The sequence below is a fragment of the Hippopotamus amphibius genome, chromosome 6 (assembly GCF_030028045.1).
Source record: "Hippopotamus amphibius kiboko isolate mHipAmp2 chromosome 6, mHipAmp2.hap2, whole genome shotgun sequence".
Classification (NCBI taxonomy): domain Eukaryota; kingdom Metazoa; phylum Chordata; class Mammalia; order Artiodactyla; family Hippopotamidae; genus Hippopotamus; species Hippopotamus amphibius.
The window spans coordinates 135081592-135095448 of NC_080191.1; positions in this window are offsets into that span (position 1 = coordinate 135081592).

The following is a 13857-nucleotide window of genomic DNA, read 5'->3' on the forward strand; positions in this document are numbered from 1 at the left end:
AAAAACAAAAGGAAGGATGGGCAATAGATTCTATCCAAACAAAGATCTGCAATATATTTTGCCTATTTCAATATAGTTCAGCTGTATGAAGGAGCCAGATAGATGGACTTGATTCCATACCAGTGCTTCTAACCTGAATTTCAAGCTTAACATTTCCATTATATCACTTCACATTATCAGAATAAAAGGAAAAAAGAAAAGAAAAAGAAAGAAAAAATTTAAAGCAGTAGTATTTACTTCTGGTGGGGATATGTATAACAAATTTCTCTCATCCACTGCTATTGGCTTTGTGGAAGAAACTGTGGCAAGTTAAAAATTAATATATCTTTCTGTGGCAGACACTTCAAGTTACTCAGCCAATAAAGAAAACCACTGCTAGCTTTACACTGGAACCTTATGAAGATTAACAATTCGATCATCAAGTACTACTCTAGGGGCTGGAGTTTCCATAGGGAAACCTCAGTGTATCTCTTCCATTTGGCTGATTCTGAGTCCCACCTGAGAGACAATCTACTCAGCCAGGCTACATATTTCAGGCACTGCTATGTGATTAATTCATTGCTTCATGAGTTCATTCAGCAAATATTTACTTAAAAGCTACTATGTGAAAGGCACTGTGCTAGACCTTTGGAAGTATCCAAATAACACTCAAGATAATTATGATAATAACCCACATTTACTGAGCCTTTGTTTTATGTCCAGCTCTATGCTAGACCCTTCACATACATCATTTAATTTGATCCTTACAGCAACACTACGAGATGTGTGTTATTATTATCCCCATTCGTCAGATGAAGAAACTGAGGCACAGATCAATACAGTAACTCACCTAATGATCCCATAACTAGTAAGTGGTAGAGTCAAGCTATGAACTGCAGGCAATATGACTCCAGGATGTGTGCTCTTAACTACAACTGAGTTCTGGTCTCCTCTGTACCGGGGTGTCTCAGGTTCTAAGTACTTGCCCCCAAAAGTCCTATCTTGCACAAGCAGCCAAGGGTATTTTCTTGTGTGCTGGTTGCCTTGCAGAGTCATTTCACACAGCAGCTCTGGCAGCACATCCTAGGACAGATAGGATCCTGCATCTTATCCATAGGGAAACCTCAGTGAGAAAGCCTGGGCTCTCCATAGTGGATTTCCTGTCTCAGTGGGTTTGAACATAAAATCCCAGAAAGAGACACAATTAATAGAAGTGTACAGAAACAGGGCAGTCTGAGAAGAGGTGAAAAGCACAAACCATAACTCACCAGCAGCCATAAATTAGAGAAAGGATGATTAGAGAAATGCCCAAAGGGCCTAAAGTCTTCCTCATTTCTTTCCGCAGGCCTGAAAGAGACCCTCCATCACCTGCAATAAAGCAAAAATGCTCCAAAAATGAAAACAAAAGAGATGTGAAGTACAGTAAAATAATATAAACAGATTTTATAAACAAACAAAAATATAGATGAATAATTTTGCTCAATGTAATTTATCAATTTATATATCACCCCTCCCAAATTGTTTAAGGTGAAAGTAACAAGATCAAATGCATACAAGATTCAAACAAGTAGCCTATGATGTAATAAGAAACATATATTTGGTCTCTGCCCCGCTTCCTAACACAGAACTCCTAAAATCCTCGGAATTACCTGAGCAACGGGGATGAGAAGACCATTTCTGGTTTTTCTTAACAAGCCCCTTTCAACCATGTCTGAGTTTGTGCGACTGCACTGGCTCTGGGAGAACGGGGGATGATGGCTGGAGGAACCAACCACGTGAAAGTTGGAGCTTTCAACCCCACCCCACCCCACCTGCCACTGCTCTGGAGTGGGGACAAAGATGAGGGGCTGGAGTCTGAGATAATCACCAGAGGCCAATGATTTAATCAGTCATGCCTGTGTAATGAGCCTCCGTAAAACCCTTCAATGATGGGGTTCAGAGAGCCTCTGGGTTGGTGTTGGGAGAACAGGGTGCCCAGAGAGCAAGGGGTATCTTCATGCAGCTTGCTACATACTTTGCCCCTGTGCATCTCTTCCATTTGGCTGTTTCGGAGTTGTAAGCTTTGTCATAAACCAGTAATCGTAAGTAAAGTACTTTCCTGAGTTCTCTGATCCATTCTCACAAATTATCAAACCTGAGGCGGGAATTGTGGGAACCCTTGATTCATAGTCATTTGGTCAGAAGCACAAGCAACAACCTGGGACTTGAGATTGGCATCTGAAGTGGGGGGCAGTCTTGTGGGACCAAGCCCTTAACCTATGAGTTTTGTGCTAACTCCAGGTAGTGTCAGAATTGAGTTAAATTGCTTCTGCTAGTCTCTATAGCAATTCTTTGGGAACCAATTCTTTACATTTATCATAATAAATGATTTGTCTAATATCCTATTTTTTCCAAACATGAAAAAAAAAAAAAAAAAGAATTGAGTTAAATTGTGGGACACCAGACAGGCGTGGGGAGGGTAAATGACTTGCCTGAGGACACCAAGCCTGGAAATGGCAACGTGGAAATTCAAATCTGTCTTCTTTGTCCAGCTTCCCCAGCTCTGGAGTTGGGATTTTGTGTTTCAGAGGGCCGGTATACTCACTGAAAAATTTCTGCAGGGGGTGACAGTGACAACACTGGTGGTCAAAGCCTGGCATTGTAGTGATATCCTGGAGATACTGGGTGGGGAAGGTCAAATCAGGTAGAGATTAGAGGCGTAGGATCAGTTTGGAGATAATCATATCCATTGAGTGGGATAAAAATGATGTCATGAGAAACAAGATGTGGGTTTTGACAGCAAGGAATGATAAAAAGAGGAGATAGGCCTGAGTGATGTGTAGAAGGAAGGAAGGATCTATGGAAATTAATGGCAAGCTATGGGGCATAAAAGGGAGGGTTGGCTAGACCAGGAGCAGGTGCAAGGCTAAGCACTGTGCCTCTTTCATTCACCTGGTGTCTGCACTGCTTAGCACAGTGTATACTTCCCAGCAGGGCTCTCCAAACACTTGTAGGATACATTCATGAACGACCAAGATAATGCCAGGCTTCGAGCCTGAGCATCCTGCACAGAAGCAAAGAGAGTGCTGGAAAGGGCACTGGTTTGAGGGAAAGAGGAATGTGATTTTGCAGATTTCTTTTTAAACTTTATCGGAGTGTAGTTGATTGACAATGTTGTATTAGTTTCATGGGTACAGCAAGGTGATTCAGTTGTACATATACATATATTCATTCTCTTTCAGATTCTCTTCTCATTTAGCTTATTACAGAATATTGAGTTGAGTTCCCTGTGCTATACAGTACCTCCTTGTTGGTTACCTATTTTTAGGTAGACTAGTGTGTGTGCGTTAAAACAATTGCAGAGGCAGAGCCTAGCATTGAATGTAAGAGAGTCAAGTTCGGAGGCAGTTCAGGTCTAGAGATGTTCATTTCAGGGCCACCTGTGTAGAAGGTGATGGTTGAAGTGAAAAGGGCAGAGTTTTCTTAAGGAAAGTGAGAACAGAGCAGACCAGAAGAGTGAGGAGTCCTTTGGCATGGGAAGTCACCGTCCCAAAGGAAGACATGTATTTCCAAGAGGAGGCAGTGGTAACAGTATCCTGTGCTACAGAATAAACCACGGGAGGTAGGATGGAAAAATGGTCCTTGAATGTGGCCAAAGAACTTTATCAGTAGCTTTGGCAAGAGCTGTTTTATTTATGTGGTGTTGCTTCAAGTAGATTGCAAAGATTTGCTGCAGGGATTGTAGTGAGAAAATGATGACTACTCATTGATAGATATTCAAACCAGACCTGAGAAGGGGGTTTTCTTAGAGTTGAGAAGGAAATTTTATGTGAGGATGCTGTTATTTTCAAGATTAGGAAAAATAAATGCATCCATGCTTATGGTCTGTGTTGTGGGCTGAATTTTGTCCCCGCAAATTCACGTGTTGATGTCTCAACCCCTAGTAACTCAGAATTTAACTGTATTTGGAAATAAGGTCTTTAAAGAGTTGATTGAATTAAATGAGCCATTAGGAGGGGTCCAAACCCAATATGACTGGTGTCCTTACAAGAAGAGAAAGATGCCAAGGGTGTGTGTGCACAGCGGGCGACCACATGATGAGGCAACAAGAGGACAGACATCTGCAAGCCACAGGAGAGGCCTCGGGAGGAACCAACACTCCTCACATGTGCTCTTGGACTTCGAGCCTCTAGAATTGTGAGAAAGCAAATTTCTGTTGTTTAAACCCCCCAGCATGTGGTATTCTGGCAGCCAGAACTGACTAAGGCAGTCTGCTTAGTCAGCTTAGCTGGGGTCGAGGATAAGTGTGCAAAGAGGGACAGCCTCTTGCACACTTGTACAGGGAGGAATAGATGGAAAAGAAATACTGTACATGTGGCAGTATAAAGTCAGTTGAGAAATTAAAACAATTAAGTGCTTATTGCCCAAAAAAAAAAAAAAAATTGTGGGACACCCAGCCAGTGTCCACCAAAAATTAGAGACCAGCTTAGTGTGGCAAAACTCACACCTTTGGTGTCTGAAATGTTTAGAGTAGAGCAGAAGGAAATAGGTTTTTTTCCTTTTATAACCACAATGAGTGAATTGTGCCAGAAATATGACTGTAAGACAGTGATAGGATCAATATACTATAACTGAAAAGCTCACTTTGCCAAAGGCATTCAAAAAGAGATAGATTAGACAGAATCAGCAGCCAATCTGATGTAGGCCAAATACAACATGTGTGGGGCTTAATCTGCACCATAAACTCCCAGATTTATGGAGATTTAAATGTATACAATATAGAAAAAAATTAAGGTGTCACAATGTGTTTTTCCCACAACTCTGAGCAATTAACTCAGTTCCCTGAAACAATGATCAGGTGTCTCACAAATTAATTCTGACACTATACATAGAGATAGTGTCAGATCCCACAGATTAAGGGCTCAGTCCCACAAGACCGCCCCCACTTCAGACACCAGTGGGAAGTCCAGGTTGTCACCTGTACTTCTGACTGACTGGCTATAAATTGGAGGTTCCCACGATCCCCTCCTAGGGTTGGATTAATTTGCTAGAGCAGCTCACAGAACTCAGGAAACCAGCTTACTCACTAGATTATCAATTTTTTACAAAAGATGTTAAAAGATATGAATTGAATAGCCAGATAAAGAGACACAGAGGTCAAAGTCCTGAACACAGGAGTTTCTATCCCCATGGACTCTGGGGCCCAGCACGTGAAAGCATTCTGGTTCACCAACCTGGAAGCTTTTTGAACCTTCTTTTTGGTTTTTTATGGAGGCTCCATTATATAGGCATGATTGATTAAATCATTGGCCACCGGTGATTAATTCAACTTCCAGCCCCTCTTCCCTCCTGGAGGTCAGCGGGGTGTGACTGAAAAGTCCAACCTTCTAATCAGGATTTGTTCCCCTGGCAACCAGCCCCCATCCTTAGGTTACCTAGGGGCTTTCCAAAAGTAATCTCATTAACATAACAAAAGACACTCATTGCTCTCAACACTTAGGAAATCCGTGGGTTTTAGGAACTACCTGCAGGAGCAATGGACAAAGACCAAATACTGTATATGTTTCTCATTAAAATCACAATATCACAGGTGTAATGAAAAAAGCATTACCGTTCAGAAAGAAACTTGCACTTTTGTAGAGAATGCTGGGGAATGTTGACTCAAATTTGGTCAGGCCACTTCTCCCACCCACCAAACACATACCCTCCCATTGACAGATGTTTGCCAGCTGAGTTTTGTTTTTTTTTTAATATATAAAGATAAGATCTTGAGAATTCTAAATTTGCACTTTACTGCAGAATTGATTTTGAAACCAAATGAGGTATTGAAACAGTTGAGGGACAGGATTTGTCTTTGAGCTTGAAGCTTATATTTTCCAAGATAAATAGTTTTCCTTTTTTAGGAAATACTGATTGACCTGTGTAAATCAGAGACTATTTCTGAAGCAGACAGAAAATCCTATTTCTTTTGTGCCTAAGGATATTTATAAAGTCACTTACTTCTTTAAGAAAATGATATATATCTCCAGAAAATATATTATCTTAATATCCACTGATAGAGGCCATAATACTTTAACATTCAAAACTCCCCCTGGAATCTTCTAAATGTGAGACTTATCACACATGCATCATCCATGCAGCACTGCAGGGCACAATGAAAATTAAGATTTGCACTGGAAATCAATTTTCTTTAGTTCCACATTTAACCTAAGCACTATGGCAACAGAATAAGATAAAGTAGGTCACGAATTTCAACTGGAATGGCTTAGATGATACAAAAGCTCAGTTGTCATTTGTCGCTCATTTTTTAGGAGTCTTTATTTAAAAATCCTTCTATTTCACATGCCCCAGCCAAGCTAATCTAAAAACAACCTAGTAGATAAAAATCATAAGACCAAATTCTTTGAGTGGCACTCATTCAATCTCAGTATTTATTTCATTTGGTTCGCCAGTTAACTAGTGGTGTCCATCTCCATACTCATAAATAGATGAGGAAGGGAATCCCAGGTAAAAGGAATAGCTTTATGAGTGCACAGTCATGCAAGGGCAGAGTGTACAATTTGAGATCATTTGGAGGATGATCAAAACCAGATACAATAAGGGGATTTAAAAAAAGGATATATTTATGTCACTGTAAGCCTAACAGAATCATAGATGGTCTCCTAGGAACCTAGCTGGACACCTATGCCAGCTATGTAGGCTATTTTTATCCAGGAAATAAAATGAAATTAAGTTCTAAACTCTTTGACAGTATTTTCTGACTCCATCTTTCTTTGCCTCTGGGGTAAATATGTCCCTTGGTCTTACTAACCCATATTTAAAAATTCCAACTCCAACTACCTCCTCTAGGCCCCTTCTGTACTAAATATTCTTTCTGCTTTTCCATTTCTTGCATGCGGAGAGCTTATAGGTCTCTTGAGTAAGAAAGATCTGTCTATTTAATCTGCCAGAATAATAGCTGTGTGATCTTGGGCAAATTACTTACCTTCTCTGATCCTCACTTTCCTCCCAAGGTTGCTGTGTGCATTAAATGAAACAGTTGGAAGCCCTAGCTGGAACAGAGTAAGTCCTTGGTGAGAGTAGTTATTCTTCTTCCTTCTCTCTTCTTTCCTGATGTATTGCTTCCTACTCTACTTATAACCTGCTCAGTTTTCTTATTTCCTGCGCACGTGCACGCACGCGCACACACGCATGCACGCACGCTGGCAGGCACACACTTTCCCTCAACTCTTTCACATGCTTAATTAAACTTCCCACCTGCTCTTCACTGCCAAAGAAAGAAGAGTCTGCTCAGACTCACTCAGCCCCTCACTTCCCTCTCATTCCTAAGCAACCTGAATTACACTTCTGCCTCTCTTCCAAACAGTCTACTAAATTGCCAAAGCCAAACATTTTTCCTTTGCTTTTAACCACTTCACCTGTCTTCAGCGTTTAGTACCATAGGACGTCTCACCTTCTCGAAAGTTTCTCTTCTCTAGTCTCCAGTCAGCTGCCCTGACTCCCCTGCCCCTCTCTGCTTCTTAGGTAGGTTTGCCCACTCAGGAAGATATAAGTAAGTCAAGGGGTAAAATCACAGTGGCTCCAATCAGAGGCCCCAAAAAGTAGAACCACACTGGCAATAATTTTGGCAAAATAGAGAAAACTTCCCTAGGTAAGCCTTAAACTTAATGTTGCTCCCTCATCAGCAAAAACAGAGGTAATCTTTAAACTGCTTCTTATCCCAGAAATAGAACAAAGTGAAGGGAAACCAGAAAATGTGCCCAGAGCTTTACAGTAAGCACATCAGAGAATATCCTTCCTCATCTTTTCCTATATAGATCTATTCAGTAGCCGGCAGAAGCAGAAATAACTAAAACTGCATGCGCAACTACTGAACACTGTGTATTTAAAGTCTGAGTTCCAATCAGTTACAGATAGTTGAGCTTTTCCTACAATTATTTTTAAAATCTTTGATCCAAAGAGGTCTTCATTTTGTTGTATATCAGTTATGAATATTATACAGATGAATGTCAAGAATCAGATAATTAACAAAATGTGCAGAATCAGGTAATTAACAAAAAAAGGAACTAAAACAAGAAACTGAAACTTTTCCCTTGCCACCTTTTGCAAGGGTTTCACAGATTCTCAGCTAAGAAGACATTAGAGTTATGCCAAAAATCATGATGTATATTACCTCAGTGTGTGGTATACATATTAGTTAACAGCACAGGTCCTAGAATAAGATTGCCTTGGTTCAAATTCCGCTTCCACTACATACTGGTTGTGTGAAGGTGAAGTTATTGCATATCTCTTTCTAAGACTTTGTTTTGCTAATCTATTAATCAGGGGAAATGATGAAACTTTTTTCAGAGGGATTTTGAAAAGATTAAATGACAAAAATGTATGTAAAGTATTTAGCTTGCATTCAAAATATGTAAATCTTTTTTTTTTTTTTTTTTTGCTGTATTTCCTGCTGTAGCTTCTCTCTGAGAAATTCTGCTTTAGTTATTTGTAAATAAACAAGTGTGGCGCACATGTGTGTGTGTGTGTGTGTGTTATAGCTACATTGGAAGATAAAGCAGGGGAAACTTGGCTTCCAGAAGACAGTCATCCCTGGTGAAAGATTACAAGACCTGTCTCCACCCAGAATAGAAACTGACCCCAATACACCTCTTCCTTCAACAGAGGCAGAGGGGACTTCAGCCCCTGGAGAAAAGAAGAAAGGTGTGTCCTAGAGTAAAGGAAATAAAAACAAAAATAAACACATGGGGCCTGATGAAACTTAAACGTTTTTGAACAGCAAAGGAAACCATAAATATGATGAAAAGACAACCCTGAATGGGAGAAAATATTTGCCAATGAAGGAACTGACAAAAGATTAATCTCCAAAATATATAAGCAGCTCATGCAGCTCAATATAAAAAAAAAACCCCATCCAAAAATGGGCAGAAGATCTAAACAGACATTTCCCCAAGGAAGACATACAGTTGGCCAACAGACACATGAAAATATGCTTGACATCACTAATCATTAGAGAAATGATTATCAAAACACAATGAGGTATCACCTCACACCAGTTAGATTGGCCATCATCAAAAAATCTAGGGACAATAAATACTGGAGAGGGTGTGGAGAAAAGGGAACCCTCCTGCACTGCTGGTGGGACTGTAAAGTGATACCGCCACTATGGAAAGCAGTATGGAGGTTCCTCAAAAAACTAAAAATAGGACTACCATATGCCCAGCAATCCCACTAGTGGGCATATGCCTGGAGAAAACCATAATTCAAAAAGATACATGTAGCACAATGTTCATTGCAGCATTATTTACAATAGCCAGGACATGAAAGCAACCTAAATGTCCATTGACAGATGAATGGATAAAGAAGATGTGGTACATATATACAAAGGAATATTACTCAGCTATAAAAAGGAATGAAATTGAGTTATTTGTAGTGAAGTGGATGGACCTAGAGTCTGTCATACAGACTAAAGTAAATCAGAAAGAAAAATACTGTATGCTAACACATACATATGGAATCTAAAAAAATGGTACTGATGAACTCAGCGGCAGAGGAAGAATAAAGACACAGATGTAGAGAACAGACTTGAGGACATGGCGAGGAGGGGAAGAAGAAGCTGGGACAAAGTGAAAGAGTAGTATTGACATTTACATACTACCAAATGTAAAATAGCTAGCTAGTGGAAAGCAACTGCATAGCACAGGGAGATCAGCTCAATGATTGGTGATGACCTAGAGGGATAGGGAGGGTGGGAGGGAGGCTCAAGAGGGAGGGGATATGGGGATATATGTATAAATACAGCTGATTCGCTTTGTTGTACAGCAGACACTGGCACAACAGTGTAAGGCAATTCTACTCCAATAAAGACAGAAAGGAAAAAATAAAAAGAGGAAAGGTGTGGAGCATCCTACATCAAAGGGAGAGTTGCCTTCTCAAACTTATTCTCCACCAGAGCAACATTTTACTGTTTTATTATGATTTTAAAAGAATTCTGATTCTGAAAGTTGGAAAACACAAAGACACATTAAAGAAGAAACCAAAAGTGAACCCTGATCTCATAGCTCAGAGAGAACGTCTGCTAATATTTTGAAGGTTTCTTTAGTCATTGCCTATGCATCTATTTGCACAGCTATAATTAGCATAATTGAGATCAGTGATATATATAGTTTTGTCTACCTTTCCAATTGTTCTATTATGAGCATTTTTCAATGTCACTGAAATATCTTCAAAACATTCTTTCTAATGACTACAAAATTGTCTTGGATGAATGTGCAACTTATGTATTTATTTTAATAACTTATTTTCTAATCACAAAATAATTGCATGTCCATTTATAACTTAGACAGTATAGTATGTAAATCACCCATAATCTTATCACTCAGCTATAACCACTGCTAATATTTTGATAAATTTCCTTCTAGTAGTTTTCTATGACTAGATATTATTGCATACTTAACTAATTGAAGTCATATATTACAAGCATTTTCCCATGTCATTAAAAATGCTCTCAAAATTTTTGGTACCTATAAATAATAAATAATATATGTCTGATCTCACTCTCTTACTGGTAGGGATGAAAGAAATTTCCAGCCAACCAGGACAGAAAATGTCCACAAATAGAGGGAAAAGGATAGTCTAGGGCCCTGCCCTCTAAGTCAAGAGTTTCTCTAGAAAGAGTCCAGACTTGCTTGGCATGCAAAGGCCAAAGAGTTGCTTCCAAAAACCAGGTTACGAAATCCAACGCAGGGTAACTGTTTGAGTCAGAACTCCTTCGGTTACAAGTGACAGAGGCCTTTCTCAAACAAGCTTAAGAAAAAATCAACAACAGAATCAAACAAACAAATAATAGAAATAAGGGAAAGAGGAAGGAAGGGAGAAGTTTATTAACTGAGGAAAATGAAAAGAAGTTCTGTCACTGCTGAGTTCAGAGGCTCAAACAATGTATTTAGAACTTATCTCTGATCTCCATTCACCTGTGTTTGTATCTTTCTCTCCAGTATCGACAATATGGATATTTTCCTGAAAGAAAGCTATTCATATGACTCTCTGGCTTATATCTTTACAGCTCTTGATCGCAGAGGAGGAGACAGCAGTTTTCCTGATGGCCTCTGAAGAAAATTATCAGTGGGGCTCCTGGTTGCCTAAGCTGAATGAATCACTGGGTCAGAGAGGTGGAGTAACCACTGGCAAAGCTGGTGTCTGGCAACCACAATTAGTGGGATGCAGGAGGTCCAGTTCTACTGAACTGCATGGTAGGAGGAGTAGGGTTCTCTAAACAAGAAAGAAATGCCAGCAGAGTCATGTCCAAACTGGTAAGAGGTGGATGGTCACATCACAGGCAGCAGGATCATGAGAGGACAGAGAAGAGCAGGCTGGGGGAGACTTGGGCCCTGACCAACCAGGTGCCCTCCGCACATTCGGGAGCAAGTGAGGCCCTCAGTGGCAATGGGACACATGAATGCACTTCCATTTACTTAACCACTCGCATATTGCTAACCATTTAGGTTGTTCCAGCTTCCTTTTTCATCACTCTGCTAAGAACTACTTTCTTTTTACAGTTACTTTACAATAACATTTATACATTTACAATTGTAAAAAAAACATATGTTCATGATAAAAATGCAGAAGGATAAATATCTATATTTCTGCTGCCCAGGGGTAACCAAATTGTGTATGTTGTGTGTATACATACATGCACATCCAGACATATATACACATATACACAACTGATGTTATACTGCAAATAGAATTTTCATTCATGATTTTTAGTTAACACTAAATTAGAAACATTTTGTTATTAAATATTCTTTGATATCAGAATTTTGATAGTATATGATACTTTGTCATATAAATTTTCAAAAAATTTTAGCCATTTCTTGATTGGGAGACAGTTCATACCCATTTTTTCCACTATTATAAGTAAACCTATATTTGGTATAAATATTTGTCTGCATCTCTATTTCTTTGACAGAGTCATAGAAGTGGAGACACAAGGCTAAAGTCTGTGAACACCCTTATGAGTACAGTCACACAGACTGGCCTAGGGTCAGCTCTATCAAGGTTGAAGGAGAGGGAAAATGAGGGCATTCTGTGTGGCCCAACACAATCAGAGTGGAGGGATGCCAACAAGAACTAAGTTGAACATGAGGGCTGTAACTCTGGCCTCATGGGGAAAAACAAGATTTGTTTAGGTTGCCATTTCACAAGATCAAATTTTAACACAGACGCACTGGGGGTTTCACATTTTAACTTACACAGCTGTCCCTAGTGGATTGACCCACAGAAAAACAAGCCCTGCTTTACCCTGACCTCCATTTCACTTCTACTCTGAGTCAAGCCCATCTGCTTCCAGCCACTCAAGCTGTCCCAGAGAGAATGATCTCCACCCAGGAATTCAGGTAGAACAAACTAGAAAATTTTATTTGCCAGAAATGTGCCACACAAGAGTTTTTTTTCACAAAACAGTCAGAGGGAGGGAACAACACTTCCCAGAGGACTCTACAGACTCTGCTCTGTGGAAAGCAAGGAGGAGCAAGGTTGGGGAGGAACAAATTTCTCCAGCATCCTTAGAGCCACCTGGCAGAGCTGCCAATTAGGGGCGGGAGTTTTGACAGCCACCTATAACAGGGAAAGGAGCATGGAGGCGAAGGAGAAGGAGGTGAAGGACCACTTCGTGGACCAGAGTGAGTAGCAGTAATTTTATTTTTAGGGGTCGCCATGAAGGCAGATCTTTGGAGAAAAGAACTATGGCCAGGGAGGATTTCTGGGATGCTTTCTGTAAGGTGCCATGTATTTGGTCTTGTTCTTTAAAAACACCCACAGCAAAGATGTGAGTTCATCTTTAAGGCTGCTAAAGACAGATTCATGTTTCTTTTGAATGTGACTCTGTGCAGTTGCTGCGCCACATGAAACCTGGGGGGAAAAACTTTAAAAAGTAACCAAACTATGAACCACCATATCCTCCTGAGAGGCACTCGCCATGTTTTATACAAGGTCTGTAGGATTTATTCACTGTACTTTTTTCCTGATTCTCCACCCAAATGTTTGATACCTTTCTATTTTATGATGGGATTGGTATGCCATGTGGTTGTAGAAAAGGTGTTCTGAAGTAAGTTATGGGCTTCTCTGCTCTTTAATTGTCTTTCCTCACCTTACCACATTCTCCTAATTGATCACAGCTGATTATTTTTGCAAGGGCCTTGCTTTACTTGCCCTCGTGTGCTCCATAGGCTGGAACCAGAGCCTTACAACTCGTGCTGCAAAGTGCATACTTGCTAAGTTATAGTGAAGGTAAGGAGACACTTTTCCATGATTAAAGATATTTATTCATCAAGTCAACAAACATGGATTAAGGATTTAATAGAGAAAAACCTCATTTCTTCACCCTATCATACAAACTGCTTTTCTCTTCTCCCTCAAGAATGTGACTTTTCATCTGTGGATTATTTTAAAATTGCCTCTAAGAAAAGTACATCCTGGAATGAAGAATAAAGCAATTTCTTCCTGATAAAGACCTGGTTTCTATTGTCAAAGGGCAGAAGAGGTCAGGCAGTATCCTCTCTTTCTAAAGAGCAAAGCACCCTTCTTGTATTGAGATGTTTAAAATTCTTTAATCAAGAAGTGCTTTGGCCTGATGATTAAGGTATGTGTTTGGCTTAGTTTATCTTATCTGAGGATGAAAGGAGAAAAGAACTGTGGTCTGGGAAGGGAGGAGGTCTTAGGACACTAGCCACAAGACAGAAAAAGGTGTCTCTGAGCCAAGATAGGCCAGGACAGCCTCATCAAAGGAGCAGTGGTGGCAAAGGAAAACGGACAGGGGTTTTAGGAGTTAACCATGTGTGGGAGCGCCACTAAACCACAGTGAGAAGCCAGATGGAGCAGAAGGAAGAGAAGAAAGGA